Genomic DNA, 15,606 nt, shown 5'->3' on the forward strand with positions numbered 1-15,606 from the left:
GTGCCCTCTCACGTTTCGAGAGGAGTTGTGACAGGGGAGGAGCAGCGCTTGGACTCTAATCCCACAGACGAAGGGCCAGCAGGGAAACTCCTGCAGGGCATCTTCAGCACACAGTGAGCTTTGCAATTCTGCAACACACATTGCTGTAACTCCTTTTCCTGCCTGGAAGACCAATTGATTCCAACATCTCTGTGCCCACTCTCTGCTGAGCAGCAACAGAGAGAAGGAATGTTTAGACTGGGCTAAAACAGCAGAAGAGCCTTGCAAAAAAGCTCCTCCTGATCATGTTTAGCACACAGTGAGCTTTAAACTGTGACACAAACATTGCTGTCACTCTTCACTCTTTCTCCTAAAAGACCATTTCAATCCAAGAACTCCGTTGCCAGCACTCTGCTGAGCAGCAGAGTGAGCAGGAATGTCTGCAATCTGTAAGGCAGTGGAAGAGACAGGCCTGAAGGCTGCTCTTGTGCTTCTTCAACACACTGAGCTTTACAACTGTGACACACACACTGTTGTCACTCCTCATTGTAGCTCCTAAAAGTGCATTTGAATCCAGCGTTTCTGGTCTCCACTCTCGTTTCAAGAGCAGCAGAGGAAGGTGAGCACGAGCGCTTGGAATCCGCTCCCAGTTCCGAAGGGCAGGGAGGGAAAGTCCTTGCAGATCATCTTCAGCGCACAGTGAGCTTTGCAACTCTGAAACACACATTGCTGTCACTCCTCACTTCATCTCCTAATAATCCGTTTGAATCCATGGTCTCTCCCGCCCTCTCTCGTTTGAACAGCAGCAGTGACAGGTGAACACGATCTCTTGGCCTCTGCTCCCACAGCCGAAGAGCCCGGAGTGAAAGCTCCGGCAGGGCATCTTCAGCACGCAGTCAGCTTTGCAACTGTGACACATATATTGCTCTCGCTCCGCACTTTCCTACCTCAAAGTCCAATTGAATCCAAAATCTCTGTGCCCTTTCTCTGCTGGGCAGAAGCAGAGTAGAGCAGGAACCTTTAGCCAATGCTAAAAGAGCAGAAGAGACAGTCCAGAAAGTTCCCACTGATCATCTTCAGCGCACAGCGAGCTTTGCAACTCTGCAACGCACATTGCTGTCACTCCTCCCTTTTTGCCTGAAAGACCAGCTGAATCCACCATCTCTGTGCCCGCTCTCTGCTGAGCAGCAAAAGAGAGAGTAGAGCAGGAATTTTTAGACCTGCCTAAAAGAGCAGAAGAGCCTTGAAAAAAATCTCCTGCTTGATCATGTTTTGCACACAGTGAGCTTTAAACTGTGACACAAACATTGCTGTCACTCCTCACTTTATCTCCTAAAAGTGCATTTCAAGCCAAAGTTTCTGGTGCGCTCTCTCGTTTGGAGAGGAGTTGTGACAGGGGAGGAGCAGCGCTTGGACTCTAATCCCACAGACGAAGGGCCAGCAGGGAAACTCCTGCAGAGCATCTTCAGCACACAGTGAGCTTTGCAATTCTGCAACACACATTGCTATCACTCCTCCTTTTCTTGCCTGAAAGACGAATTGATTCCAACATCTCTGTGCCCACTCTCTGCTGAGCAGCAACAGAGAGAGTAGAGCAGGAATGTTTAGACTGGGCTAAAACAGCAGAAGAGCCTGGCAAAAAAGCTCCTCCTGATCATGTTTAGCACACAGTGAGCTTTAAACTGTGACACAAGCATTGGTGTCACTCTTCACTCTTTCTCCTAAAAGACCATTTCAATCCCAGAACTCCGTTGCCAGCACTCTGCTGAGCAGCAGAGTGAGCAGGGATGTCTGCAATCTGTAAGGCAGTGGAAGAGACAGGCCTGAAGGCTGCTCTTGTGCTTCTTCAACACACTGAGCTTTACAACTTTGACACACACACTTTTGTCACTCCTCATTGTAGCTCCTAAAAGTGCATTTGAATCCAGCGTTTCTGGTCTCCACTCTCGTTTCAAGAGCAGCAGAGGAAGGTGAGCACGAGCGCTTGGAATCCGCTCCCAGTTCCGAAGGGCAGGGGAGGGAAAGTCCTTGCAGATCATCTTCAGCGCACAGTGAGCTTTGCAACTCTGAAACACACATTGCTTTCACTCCTCACTTTATCTCCTAAAAGTGCATTTCAAGCCAACGTTTCTGGTGCGCTCTCTCGCTTCGAGAGCAGTTGTGACAGGGGAGGACGAGCGTTTGGATTTTAATTTCACAGCCGAAGGGCCAGCATGGAAACTACTGCTGGGCATCTTCAGCACACATTGAGATTCGCAACTCTGAAACACATATTGCTGTCACCTCTCACTTTCCTACCTGAAAGTCCAATTGAATAATACATCTCCTGTGCTTGCTCTTTGTGAGCAGTAGCAGAATATAGCAGTTACGTTTGGACTCTGCTGAAACAGCAGAAGAGACAGTCCAGAAAGTTCCCACTGATCATCTTCAGCACACAGTGAGCTTTGCAACTCTGCAACACACATTGCTGTCGCTCCTCCCTTTCCTGCCTGAAAGACCAACTGAATCCACCATCTCTGTGCCCGCTCTCTGCTGAGCAACAACAGAGAGAGCAGAGCAGGAATGTTTAGACTGGGCTAAAACAGCAGAAGAGCCTTGCAAAAAATCTCCTGCTTGATCATGTTTTGCACTCAGTGAGCTTCAAACTGTGACACAAACATTGCTGTCACTCCTCACTTTATCTCCTAAAAGTGAATTTGAATGCAAAGTTTATGGTGCGCTCTCTCGTTTCGAGAGCAGATGTCGCAGGGGAGGACGAGCTTTTGGACTCTAATTTCACAGACGAATTGCCAGCATGGAAACTCCTGCAGGGCATCTTCAGCACCCAGTGAGCTTCGCAACTCTGAAACACAAATAGCTGTCACCTCTCACTTTCCTGCCTGAAAGTCCAATTGAATCCTACATCTCCTGTGCTTGCTCTTTGTGAGCAGTAGCAGAATATAGCACTTACGTTTGGACTCTGAAGAAACAGCAGAAGAGACAGTCCAGAAAGTTCCCACTGATCATCTTCAGCGAACAGCGAGCTTTGCAACTCTGCAACACACATTGCTGTCACTTCTTTTCCTGCCTGAAAGACCAATTGATTCCAACATCTCTGTGCCCGCTCTCTGCTGAGCAGCAACAGAGAGTTGAGCAGGAATGTTTAGCCTGGGCTAAAACAGCAGAAGAGCCTTGCAAAAAATCTCCTGCTTGATCATGTTTTGCACACAGTGAGCTTTAAACTGTGACACAAACATTGCTGTCACTCCTCACTTTATCTCCTAAAAGTGCATTTGAATCCAAAGTTTCTGGTGCGCTCTCACGTTTCGAGAGGAGTTGTGACAGGGGAGGAGCAGCGCTTGGACTCTAATCCAACAGATGAAGGGCCAGCAGGGAAACTCCTGCAGGGCATCTTCAGCACACAGTGAGCTTTGCAACTCTGCAAAACACATTGCTGTCACTCCTCCTTTTCCTGCCTGGAAGACCTATTGATTCCAACATCTCTGTGCCCACTCTCTGCTGAGCAGCAACAGAGAGAGTAGAGCAGGAATGTTTAGCCTGGGCTAAAACAGCAGAAGAGCCTTGCAAAAAATCTCCTGCTTGATCATGTTTTGCACACAGTGAGCTTTAAACTGTGACACAAACATTGATGTCACTCCTCACTTTATCTCCTAAAAGTGCATTTGAATCCAAAGTTTCTGGTGCCCTCTCACGTTTCGAGAGGAGTTGTGACAGGGGAGGAGCAGCGCTTGGACTCTAATCCCACAGACGAAGGGCCAGCAGGGAAACTCCTGCAGGGCATCTTCAGCACACAGTGAGCTTTGCAATTCTGCAACACACATTGCTGTAACTCCTTTTCCTGCCTGGAAGACCAATTGATTCCAACATCTCTGTGCCCACTCTCTGCTGAGCAGCAACAGAGAGAAGGAATGTTTAGACTGGGCTAAAACAGCAGAAGAGCCTTGCAAAAAAGCTCCTCCTGATCATGTTTAGCACACAGTGAGCTTTAAACTGTGACACAAACATTGCTGTCACTCTTCACTCTTTCTCCTAAAAGACCATTTCAATCCCAGAACTCCGTTGCCAGCACTCTGCTGAGCAGCAGAGTGAGCAGGGATGTCTGCAATCTGTAAGGCAGTGGAAGAGACAGGCCTGAAGGCTGCTCTTGTGCTTCTTCCACACACTGAGCTTTACAACTGTGACACACACACTGTTGTCACTCCTCATTGTAGCTCCTAAAAGTGCATTTGAATCCAGCGTTTCTGGTCTCCACTCTCGTTTCAAGAGCAGCAGAGGAAGGTGAGCACGAGCGCTTGGAATCCGCTCCCAGTTCCGAAGGGCAGGGAGGGAAAGTCCTTGCAGATCATCTTCAGCGCACAGTGAGCTTTGCAACTCTGAAACACACATTGCTGTCACTCCTCACTTCATCTCCTAATAATCCGTTTGAATCCATGGTCTCTCCCGCCCTCTCTCGTTTGAACAGCAGCAGTGACAGGTGAACACGATCTCTTGGCCTCTGCTCCCACAGCCGAAGAGCCCGGAGTGAAAGCTCCGGCAGGGCATCTTCAGCACGCAGTCAGCTTTGCAACTGTGACACATATATTGCTCTCGCTCCGCACTTTCCTACCTCAAAGTCCAATTGAATCCAAAATCTCTGTGCCCTTTCTCTGCTGGGCAGAAGCAGAGAGAGTAGAGCAGGAACCTTTAGCCAATGCTAAAAGAGCAGAAGAGACAGTCCAGAAAGTTCCCACTGATCATCTTCAGCGCACAGCGAGCTTTGCAACTCTGCAACACACATTGCTGTCACTCCTCCCTTTTTGCCTGAAAGACCAGCTGAATCCACCATCTCTGTGCCCGCTCTCTGCTGAGCAGCAACAGAGAGAGTAGAGCAGGAATTTTTAGACCTGCCTAAAACAGCAGAAGAGCCTTGAAAAAAATCTCCTGCTTGATCATGTTTTGCACACAGTGAGCTTTAAACTGTGACACAAACATTGCTGTCACTCCTCACTTTATCTCCTAAAAGTGCATTTGAATCCAAAGTTTCTGGTGCGCTCTCTCGTTTGGAGAGGAGTTGTTACAGGGGAGGAGCAGCGCTTGGACTCTAATCCCACAGACGAAGGGCCAGCAGGGAAACTCCTGCAGGGCATCTTCAGCACACAGTGAGCTTTACAATTCTGAAACACACATTGCTGTCACTCCTCCTTTTCTTGCCTGAAAGTCCAATTGATTCCAACATCACTGTGCCCACTCTCTGCTGAGCAGCAACAGAGAGAGTAGAGCAGGAATGTTTAGACTGGGCTAAAACAGCAGAAGAGCCTTGCAAAAAAGCTCCTCCTGATCATGTTTAGCACACAGTGAGCTTTAAACTGTGACACAAACATTGCTGTCACTCTTCACTCTTTCTCCTAAAAGACCATTTCAATCCAAGAACTCCGTTGCCAGCACTCTGCTGAGCAGCAGAGTGAGCAGGAATGTCTGCAATCTGTAAGGCAGTGGAAGAGACAGGCCTGAAGGCTGCTCTTGTGCTTCTTCAACACACTGAGCTTTACAACTGTGACACACACACTGTTGTCACTCCTCATTGTAGCTCCTAAAAGTGCATTTGAATCCAGCGTTTCTGGTCTCCACTCTCGTTTCAAGAGCAGCAGAGGAAGGTGAGCACGAGCGCTTGGAATCCGCTCCCAGTTCCGAAGGGCAGGGAGGGAAAGTCCTTGCAGATCATCTTCAGCGCACAGTGAGCTTTGCAACTCTGAAACACACATTGCTGTCACTCCTCACTTCATCTCCTAATAATCCGTTTGAATCCATGGTCTCTCCCGCCCTCTCTCGTTTGAACAGCAGCAGTGACAGGTGAGTAGCTTGCGAGAGGGCGCCTGCAACACCGGAGCGGAGAGGGGAGAGATCAGCGTCCAGGAGCCTCACCTCAGAGCGACAAGAGCCACTGAGGAGGGAGCCTCAAGTCCTCAACAGGACTTGCCCAGGACTCGGAAGCTCAGCTCCCGCGAGGGGCTGACTCACAGGGGGCGGAGCCAGGAGGCTCGGTGTCAGATTCAAACCGGCCATCAAGGGCCACTCTCGATCAGTTGCTGAGGTGAGTAGCTTGCGAGAGGACGCCTGCAACACCGGAGCGGAGAGGGGAGAGATCAGCGTCCAGGAGCCTCACCTCAGAGCGACAAGAGCCACTGAGGAGGGAGCCTCAAGTCCTCAACAGGACTTGCCCAGGACTCGGAAGCTCAGCTCCCGCGAGGGGCTGACTCACAGGGGGCGGAGCCAGGAGGCTCGGTGTCACAGAATCACAGAATCACAGAATCACAGAATCCCAAGGGTTGGAAGGGACCTAAAAAGATCATCTAGTCCAACCCCCCTGCAAGAGCAGGGTAACCTACAGTACATCACACAGGAACTTGTCCAGGCGGGCCTTGAATATCTCCAGTGTAGGAGACTCCACAACCCCCCTGGGCAACCTGTTCCAGTGCTCTGTCACTCTTACAGTAAAGAAGTTCTTCCTGATGTTAACGTGGAACTTCCTACGCTCCAGTTTACACCCATTGCCCCTTGTCCTATCACTGGATATCACTGAAAAAAGCCTAGCTCCATCATCCTGACACCTACCCTTTACATATTTGTAAACATTGATGAGGTCACCCCTCAGTCTCCTCTTCTCCAAGCTAAAGAGACCCAGCTCCCTCAGCCTCTCCTCATAAGGGAGATGTTCCACTCCCTTAATCATCTTTGTGGCTCTGCGCTGGACTCCTTCAAGCAATTCCCTGTCCTTCTTGAACAGAGGGGCCCAGAACTGGACACAATATTCCAGATGCGGCCTCACCAAGGCTGAGTAGAGGGGGAGGAGAACCTCTCTTGACCTACTAACCACTCCCTTTCTAATGCACCCTAAGATGCCATTTGCCTTCTTGGCCACAAGAGCACATTGCTGGCTCATGGTCATCCTCCTATCCACCAGGACCCCCAGGTCCCTTTCAGATTCAAACCGGCCATCAAGGGCCACTCTCGATCAGTTGCTGAGGTGAGTAGCTTGCGAGAGGACGCCTGCAACACCGGAGCGGAGAGGGGAGAGATCAGCGTCCAGGAGCCTCACCTCAGAGCGACAAGAGCCACTGAGGAGGGAGCCTCAAGTCCTCAACAGGACTTGCCCAGGACTCGGAAGCTCAGCTCCCGCGAGGGGCTGACTCACAGGGGGCGGAGCCAGGAGGCTCGGTGTCAGATTCAAACCGGCCATCAAGGGCCACTCTCGATCAGTTGCTGAGGTGAGTAGCTTGCGAGAGGACGCCTGCAACACCGGAGCGGAGAGGGGAGAGATCAGCGTCCAGGAGCCTCACCTCAGAGCGACAAGAGCCACTGAGGAGGGAGCCTCAAGTCCTCAACAGGACTTGCCCAGGACTCGGAAGCTCAGCTCCCGCGAGGGGCTGACTCACAGGGGGCGGAGCCAAGAGGAGTGGCACCAGCTGGGAGTGGCTAAAAAACCTTCCCAGGGAGCGCGGCGAACAGAGCCGGCAAACAGAGAGCGTCGAGGCAGAGGGTCGAGGCAGTTTGCGCGGCAGTTCGCGCGGGCAGGCGAGCGGGCAGGCGAGCGGGCAGGGAAGCGTTCCATCCGCCTCATCGAGAGGACTCGCCTGGAGTACAGGAGGGGGAAGGAGTGCTGAGGGACGTAGACGGATTGATTGACCAGATAGATCATGGTTACAACACGATCGAAAGCTGTAGTGAGTACTAATGTGGGTATCCAGACTGAGCCTTCCTGCAGACATGCAGCTGTGCAGGTCTCTGGCTGCAGCGAATGCCTGAGCCTGGCACTTGTATTGGAGGGAGCCAGTGACACTGCTTGTGTTCGCTGTGAGCAAATAAATGACCTGCTCAGGCAGGTGGCTGAACTGAGGGAGGAGGTAGAAAGGTTGAGAGCCATTAGAGAGTGTGAAAGTGAAATAGATTGGTGGAACCACACCCTAAGGCAAGGGCAGAGGGAAGTGGTTCAACAAGATATGGATCCCCTTCCCTCCTACCATCAGACAGAAGGAGAGAGCTTAATGGACAAGGATGGATGGAGGGAGGTTCCTCCTCGGAGAGGTAAGCGAAAACCCTCACAATCCCTTCCTCCCTCCCAGTTGCCCTTGAATAACAGGTATGAGGTCTTGGAAATTCAGGGCCAGGTGAATGGAGATGGTGAGGCAAATCTATCTAGTGAGTCACCCAGGGCTAGTCACTCACCCACATGCCTCAGAACTTCCCCAACCAAGAAGAAAAGAAGAGTAATTGTGGTGGGTGACTCCCTTCTGAGGGGAACAGAAGGGCCCATTTGTCGACCGGATCCACCCCACAGGGAGGTCTGCTGCCTGCCTGGGGCTCGGATTAGAGATGTTAAAAAGAAGCTCTCTGAACTGGTGCAGCCGTCTGACTACTACCCACTGCTGGTTTTTCAGGTTGGCAGTGACGAAATTATTACGAGGAACGTAAGGGCAATGAAGAGAGACTACAGGGCCCTGGGACGGCTGGTTAAAGGGTCTGGAGCGCAAGTGGTGTTTGCCTCCATACCTGTTGCAAGCGAGGGTGAAGGGATATATAAGAAGACTCTGCAGGTTAATGTATGGCTACGTGACTGGTGCCAAAGGCAGGGGTTTGGGTTTTTCAGTCACGGGTTGCTGTATGGGACACCTGGTTTGCTGGTGACAGGCGGGATACACCAGTCCCAGAGAAAAAAAAGGGTTTTGGGGCAGGAGTTAGCAGGGCTTATTGACAGGGCTTTAAACTAGTTAGGAAGGGGGGAGGGGATTTAACTGGGCCTGTTGGGGACAAGCCCAAGAGGAACATGCTAGGGATTGAAGGGTGGCGGGCTAAGGAGGACTATCAATCTCTTGTTTCACTTGTGGGAAAGGATAGCTCTTTAGACCCTGTCCCGCAGGGGAAAAAGAGTACTAGGACTGGCTCCCTGAAATGCCTGTACACCAATGCACGCAGCATGGGGAATAAACAGGAGGAGTTAGAAGTCTGTGTGCGGGCTAAAGGTTATGATCTAGTGGCGATTACAGAGACATGGTGGGACAGTTCACATGACTGGAATGTGGTCATGGATGGCTATGTCCTTTTTAGGAAAGATAGGTCAGCGAAGCGAGGTGGTGGAGTTGCTCTTTACGTGAGAGAGCAACTAGAATGTATTGAGTTCTGTCCGGGGTCGGATGAGGAGCAAGTGGAATGTCTGTGGGTACGAATCAAGGGGCTGACTGGCACGGGTGATACAGTTGTGGGGGTCTATTACAGACCTCCTGATCAGCACGAAGGAGTTGATGAGGCTTTCTACAGGCAACTGGAAGTAGCCTCGCGACTACATGCCTTAGTCGTCGTGGGGGACTTTAATTACCCCGATATTTGCTGGAAGACTCACACAGCCAGTCATTCACAGTCTAGGAGGTTCCTCGAGTGCATTGATGATAATTTCTTAATGCAAATGGTGGACGTACCAACTAGGGGAGCAGCGCTGCTAGATTTAGTACTCGCCAACAAGGAGGGTTTGGTCGAAGTGGTGACGGTCAATGGCAGCCTTGGCTGCAGTGACCATGAGATGGTGGAGTTTAGGATCCTGTGTGGGAGGAATAGAATACCTAGCAAAGCCACAGTTCTGGATTTCCGAAGGGCCAACTTTGGCCTCTTCAGTCAACTGCTAAGGGAAGTCTCATGGGAAAGTGTACTAGGCGGTAAAGGGGCTCAAGATAGTTGGTTAGCATTCAAGGACCGCTTCTTCCAAGCTCAGGATCGGAGCGTCCCAATGAGTAGGAAGTCAAGTAAGGGATCTAGGAGACCGGCGTGGTTAAACAAGGAGCTGCTGGGCAAACTCAAGTGGAAAAGGAGAATCTATGGATTATGGAAGGAGGGGCTGGCCGCTTGGGAGGAATATAGGACAGTTCTTAGAGGATGTAGGGAGGCAATTAGGACAGCTAAGGCCTCCTTGGAACTCAATCTTGCTAGTCGGGTTAAAGACAATAGAAAGGGCTTCTTCAAATACATAGCAAATAAAACTAAAACAAGAGGCAATATAGGCCCACTGCTGAACGAAGTGGGTACCCTGGAGACAGAGGATATAAAGAAGGCAGAGGTGCTGAATGCCTTCTTTGCCTCTGTCTTTACTCCTGCAGACTCTCCCCGAGGGCCCCGGATTTCTATAGCCCCAGAAGGAGTCAGGACAAAGGAGGAGTTTGCTTTGGTAGATGAGGATTGGGTTAGGGATCAGCTATGCAAACTGGACATCTGTAAATCGATGGGTCCGGATGGAATGCACCCACGGGTGCTGAGGGAGCTGGCGGAGGTCATTGCTAGGCCACTTTCCATCATCTTTGGTAAGTCGTGGGAAATGGGCGAGGTGCCTGAGGATTGGCGGATGGCAAAGGTCACACCAATCTATAAGAAGGGCAAGAAGGAGGACCCGGGTAATTATAGACCGGTCAGCCTTACCTCCATCCCTGGAAAGATGATGGAACAACTTATTCTTGACTCCATCACTAGGCATATCAAGGATGAGGGGGTCATTAAGAACAGCCAACATGGTTTTATGAGGGGGAAGTCATGTATGACCAACCTTATAGCCTTCTATGAGGAAGTGACTAGGTGGAGGGATGATGGTAGAGTGGTAGATGTAGTTTCTCTTGATTTCAGTAAGGCATTTGATACTGCCTCCCACAGCATCCTCATAGATAAGCTGAGGAAGTGTGGGCTTGACGATCAAGTAGTGAGGTGGATCGAGAACTGGTTGAAAGGAAGAAGGCAGAGAGTTGTGGTCAATGGCGCAGAATCTAGCTGGAGGTCTGTGACTAGTGGAGTTCCTCAGGGGTCGGTGCTGGGACCGGTGCTGTTTAATATTTTCATCAATGACCTGGATGAGGGAACTGAGTGCACCCTCAGCAAGTTTGCTGATGACACAAAACTGGGAGGAGTGGCTGACACACCAGAGGACTGTGCTGCCATTCAGCGAGACCTGGACAGGCTGGAGAGTTGGGCGGGGAGAAACTGGATGAAATTTAACAAGGGCAAGTGTAGAGTCTTGCATCTGGGGAAGAACAACCCCATGTACCAGTACAGGTTGGGGGGTGACCTGCTGGAAAGTAGTGAAGGGGAAAGGGACCTGGGGGTCCTGGTGGATAGGAGGATGACCATGAGCCAGCAATGTGCTCTTGTGGCCAAGAAGGCAAATGGCATCTTAGGGTGCATTAGAAAGGGAGTGGTTAGTAGGTCAAGAGAGGTTCTCCTCCCCCTCTACTCAGCCTTGGTGAGGCCGCATCTGGAATATTGCGTCCAGTTCTGGGCCCCTCTGTTCAAGAAGGACAGGGAATTGCTTGAAGGAGTCCAGCGCAGAGCCACAAAGATGATTAAGGGAGTGGAACATCTCCCTTATGAGGAGAGGCTGAGGGAGCTGGGTCTCTTTAGCTTGCAAAAGAGGAGACTGAGGGGTGACCTCATCAATGTTTACAAATATGTGAAGGGTAGGTGTCAGGATGATGGAGCTAGGCTTTTTTCAGTGATATCCAGTGATAGGACAAGGGGCAATGGGTGTAAACTGGAGCATAGGAAGTTCCACGTTAACATCAGGAAGAACTTCTTTACTGTAAGAGTGACAGAGCACTGGAACAGGCTGCCCAGGGGGGTTGTGGAGTCTCCTACACTGGAGATATTCAAGGCCCGCCTGGACAAGTTCCTGTGTGATGTACTGTAGGTTACCCTGCTCTTGCAGGGGGGTTGGACTAGATGATCTTTTTAGGTCCCTTCCAACCCTTGGGATTCTGTGATTCTGTGATTCTGTGATCTCTTGGCCTCTGCTCCCACAGCCGAAGAGCCCGGAGTGAAAGCTCCGGCAGGGCATCTTCAGCACGCAGTCAGCTTTGCAACTGTGACACATATATTGCTCTCGCTCCGCACTTTCCTACCTCAAAGTCCAATTGAATCCAAAATCTCTGTGCCCTTTCTCTGCTGGGCAGAAGCTGAGAGAGTAGAGCAGGAACCTTTAGCCAATGCTAAAAGAGCAGAAGAGACAGTCCAGAAAGTTCCCACTGATCATCTTCAGCGCACAGCGAGCTTTGCAACTCTGCAACACACATTGCTGTCACTCCTCCCTTTTTGCCTGAAAGACCAGCTGAATCCACCATCTCTGTGCCCGCTCTCTGCTGAGCAGCAACAGAGAGAGTAGAGCAGGAATTTTTAGACCTGCCTAAAACAGCAGAAGAGCCTTGAAAAAAATCTCCTGCTTGATCATGTTTTGCACACAGTGAGCTTTAAACTGTGACACAAACATTGCTGTCACTCCTCACTTTATCTCCTAAAAGTGCATTTGAATCCAAAGTTTCTGGTGCGCTCTCTCGTTTAGAGAGGAGTTGTGACAGGGGAGGAGCAGCGCTTGGACTCTAATCCCACAGACGAAGGGCCAGCAGGGAAACTCCTGCAGGGCATCTTCAGCGCACAGTGAGCTTTACAATTCTGAAACACACATTGCTGTCACTCCTCCTTTTCTTGCCTGAAAGACCAATTGATTCCAACATCTCTGTGCCCACTCTCTGCTGAGCAGCAACAGAGAGAGTAGAGCAGGAATGTTTAGACTGGGCTAAAACAGCAGAAGAGCCTTGCAAAAAAGCTCCTCCTGATCATGTTTAGCACACAGTGAGCTTTAAACTGTGACACAAACATTGCTGTCACTCTTCACTCTTTCTCCTAAAAGACCATTTCAATCCAAGAACTCCGTTGCCAGCACTCTGCTGAGCAGCAGAGTGAGCAGAAATGTCTGCAATCTGTAAGGCAGTGGAAGAGACAGGCCTGAAGGCTGCCCTTGTGCTTCTTCAACACACTGAGCTTTACAACTTTGACACACACACTGTTGTCACTCCTCATTGTAGCTCCTAAAAGTGCATTTGAATCCAGCGTTTCTGGTCTCCACTCTCGTTTCCAGTGCAGCAGAGGCAGGTGAGCACGAGCGCTTGGAATCCGCTCCCAGTTCCGAAGGGCAGGGAGGGAAAGTCCTTGCAGATCATCTTCAGCGCACAGTGAGCTTTACAACTCTGAAACACACATTGCTGTCACTCCTCACTTTATCCCCTAAAAGTGCATTTCAAGCCAACGTTTCTGGTGCGCTCTCTCGCTTCGAGAGCAGTTGTGACAGGGGAGGACGAGCGCTTGGATTCTAATTTCACAGCCGAAGGGCCAGCATGGAAACTACTGCTGGGCATCTTCAACACACATTGAGATTCGCAACTCTGAAACACATATTGCTGTCACCTCTCACTTTCCTACCTGAAAGTCCAATTGAATAATACATCTCCTGTGCTTGCTCTTTGTGAGCAGTAGCAGAATATAGCACTTACGTTTGGACTCTGCTGAAACAGCAGAAGAGACAGTCCAGAAAGTTCCCAATGATCATCTTCAGCGCACAGTGAGCTTTGCAACTCTGCAACACACATTGCTGTCACTTCTTTTCCTGTCTGAAAGACCAATTGATTCCAACACCTCTGTGCCCGCTCTCTGCTGAGCAGCAACAGAGAGAGTAGAGCAGGAATGTTTAGCCTGGGCTAAAACAGCAGAAGAGCCTTGCAAAAAATCTCCTGCTTGATCATGTTTTGCACACAGTGAGCTTTAAACTGTGACACAAACATTGCTGTCACTCCTCACTTTATCTCCTAAAAGTGCATTTGAATCCAAAGTTTCTGGTGCGCTCTCACGTTTCGAGGGGAGTTCTGACAGGGGAGGAGCAGCGCTTGGACTCTAATCCCACAGACGAAGGGCCAGCAGGGAAACTCCTGCAGGGCATCTTCAGCACACAGTGAGCTTTGCAATTCTGCAACACACATTGCTGTAACTCCTCCTTTTCCTGCCTGGAAGACCAATTGATTCCAACATCTCTGTGCCCACTCTCTGCTGAGCAGCAACAGAGAGCAGGAATGTTTAGACTGGGCTAAAACAGCAGAAGAGCCTTGCAAAAAAGCTCCTCCTGATCATGTTTAGCACACAGTGAGCTTTAAACTGTGACACAAACATTGCTGTCACTCTTCACTCTTTCTCCTAAAAGACCATTTCAATCCAAGAACTCCGTTGCCAGCACTCTGCTGAGCAGCAGAGTGAGCAGGAATGTCTGCAATCTGTAAGGCAGTGGAAGAGACAGGCCTGAAGGCTGCTCTTGTGCTTCTTCAACACACTGAGCTTTACAACTGTGACACACACACTGTTGTCACTCCTCATTGTAGCTCCTAAAAGTGCATTTGAATCCAGCGTTTCTGGTCTCCACTCTCGTTTCAAGAGCAGCAGAGGAAGGTGAGCACGAGCGCTTGGAATCCGCTCCCAGTTCCGAAGGGCAGGGAGGGAAAGTCCTTGCAGATCATCTTCAGCGCACAGTGAGCTTTGCAACTCTGAAACACACATTGCTGTCACTCCTCACTTCATCTCCTAATAATCCGTTTGAATCCATGGTCTCTCCCGCCCTCTCTCGTTTGAACAGCAGCAGTGACAGGTGAACACGATCTCTTGGCCTCTGCTCCCACAGCCGAAGAGCCCGGAGTGAAAGCTCCGGCAGGGCATCTTCAGCACGCAGTCAGCTTTGCAACTGTGACACATATATTGCTCTCGCTCCGCACTTTCCTAACTCAAAGTCCAATTGAATCCAAAATCTCTGTGCCCTTTCTCTGCTGGGCAGAAGCAGAGTAGAGCAGGAACCTTTAGCCAATGCTAAAAGAGCAGAAGAGACAGTCCAGAAAGTTCCCACTGATCATCTTCAGCGCACAGCGAGCTTTGCAACACTGCAACGCACATTGCTGTCACTCCTCCCTTTTTGCCTGAAAGACCAGCTGAATCCACCATCTCTGTGCCCGCTCTCTGCTGAGCAGCAACAGAGAGAGTAGAGCAGGAATTTTTAGACCTGCCTAAAACAGCAGAAGAGCCTTGAAAAAAATCTCCTGCTTGATCATGTTTTGCACACAGTGAGCTTTAAACTGTGACACAAACATTGCTGTCACTCCTCACTTTATCTCCTAAAAGTGCATTTGAATCCAAAGTTTCTGGTGCGCTCTCTCGTTTGGAGAGGAGTTGTGACAGGGGAGGAGCAGCGCTTGGACTCAAATCCCACAGAAGAAGGGCCAGCAGGGAAACGCCTGCAGGGCATCTTCAGCACACAGTGAGCTTTGCAACTCTGCAAAACACATTGCTGTAACTCCTCCTTTTCCTGCCTGGAAGACCTATTGATTCCATCATCTCTGTGCCCACTCTCTGCTGAGCAGCAACAGAGAGAGTAGAGCAGGAATGTTTAGACTGGGCTAAAACAGCAGAAGAGCCTTGCAAAAAAGCTCCTCCTGATCATGTTTAGCACACAGTGAGCTTTAAACTGTGACACAAACATTGCTGTCACTCTTCACTCTTTCTCCTAAAAGACCATTTCAATCCAAGAACTCCGTTGCCAGCACTCTGCTGAGCAGCAGAGTGAGCAGGAATGTCTGCAATCTGTAAGGCAGTGGAAGAGACAGGCCTGAAGGCTGCTCTTGTGCTTCTTCAACACACTGAGCTTTACAACTGTGACACACACACTGTTGTCACTCCTCATTGTAGCTCCTAAAAGTGCATTTGAATCCAGCGTTTCTGGTCTCCACTCTCGTTTCAAGAGCAGCAGAGGAAGGTGAG

The sequence above is a fragment of the Lathamus discolor genome, chromosome W (genome assembly GCF_037157495.1).
Source record: "Lathamus discolor isolate bLatDis1 chromosome W, bLatDis1.hap1, whole genome shotgun sequence".
In the NCBI taxonomy this organism is placed as follows: Eukaryota; Metazoa; Chordata; class Aves; order Psittaciformes; family Psittacidae; genus Lathamus; species Lathamus discolor.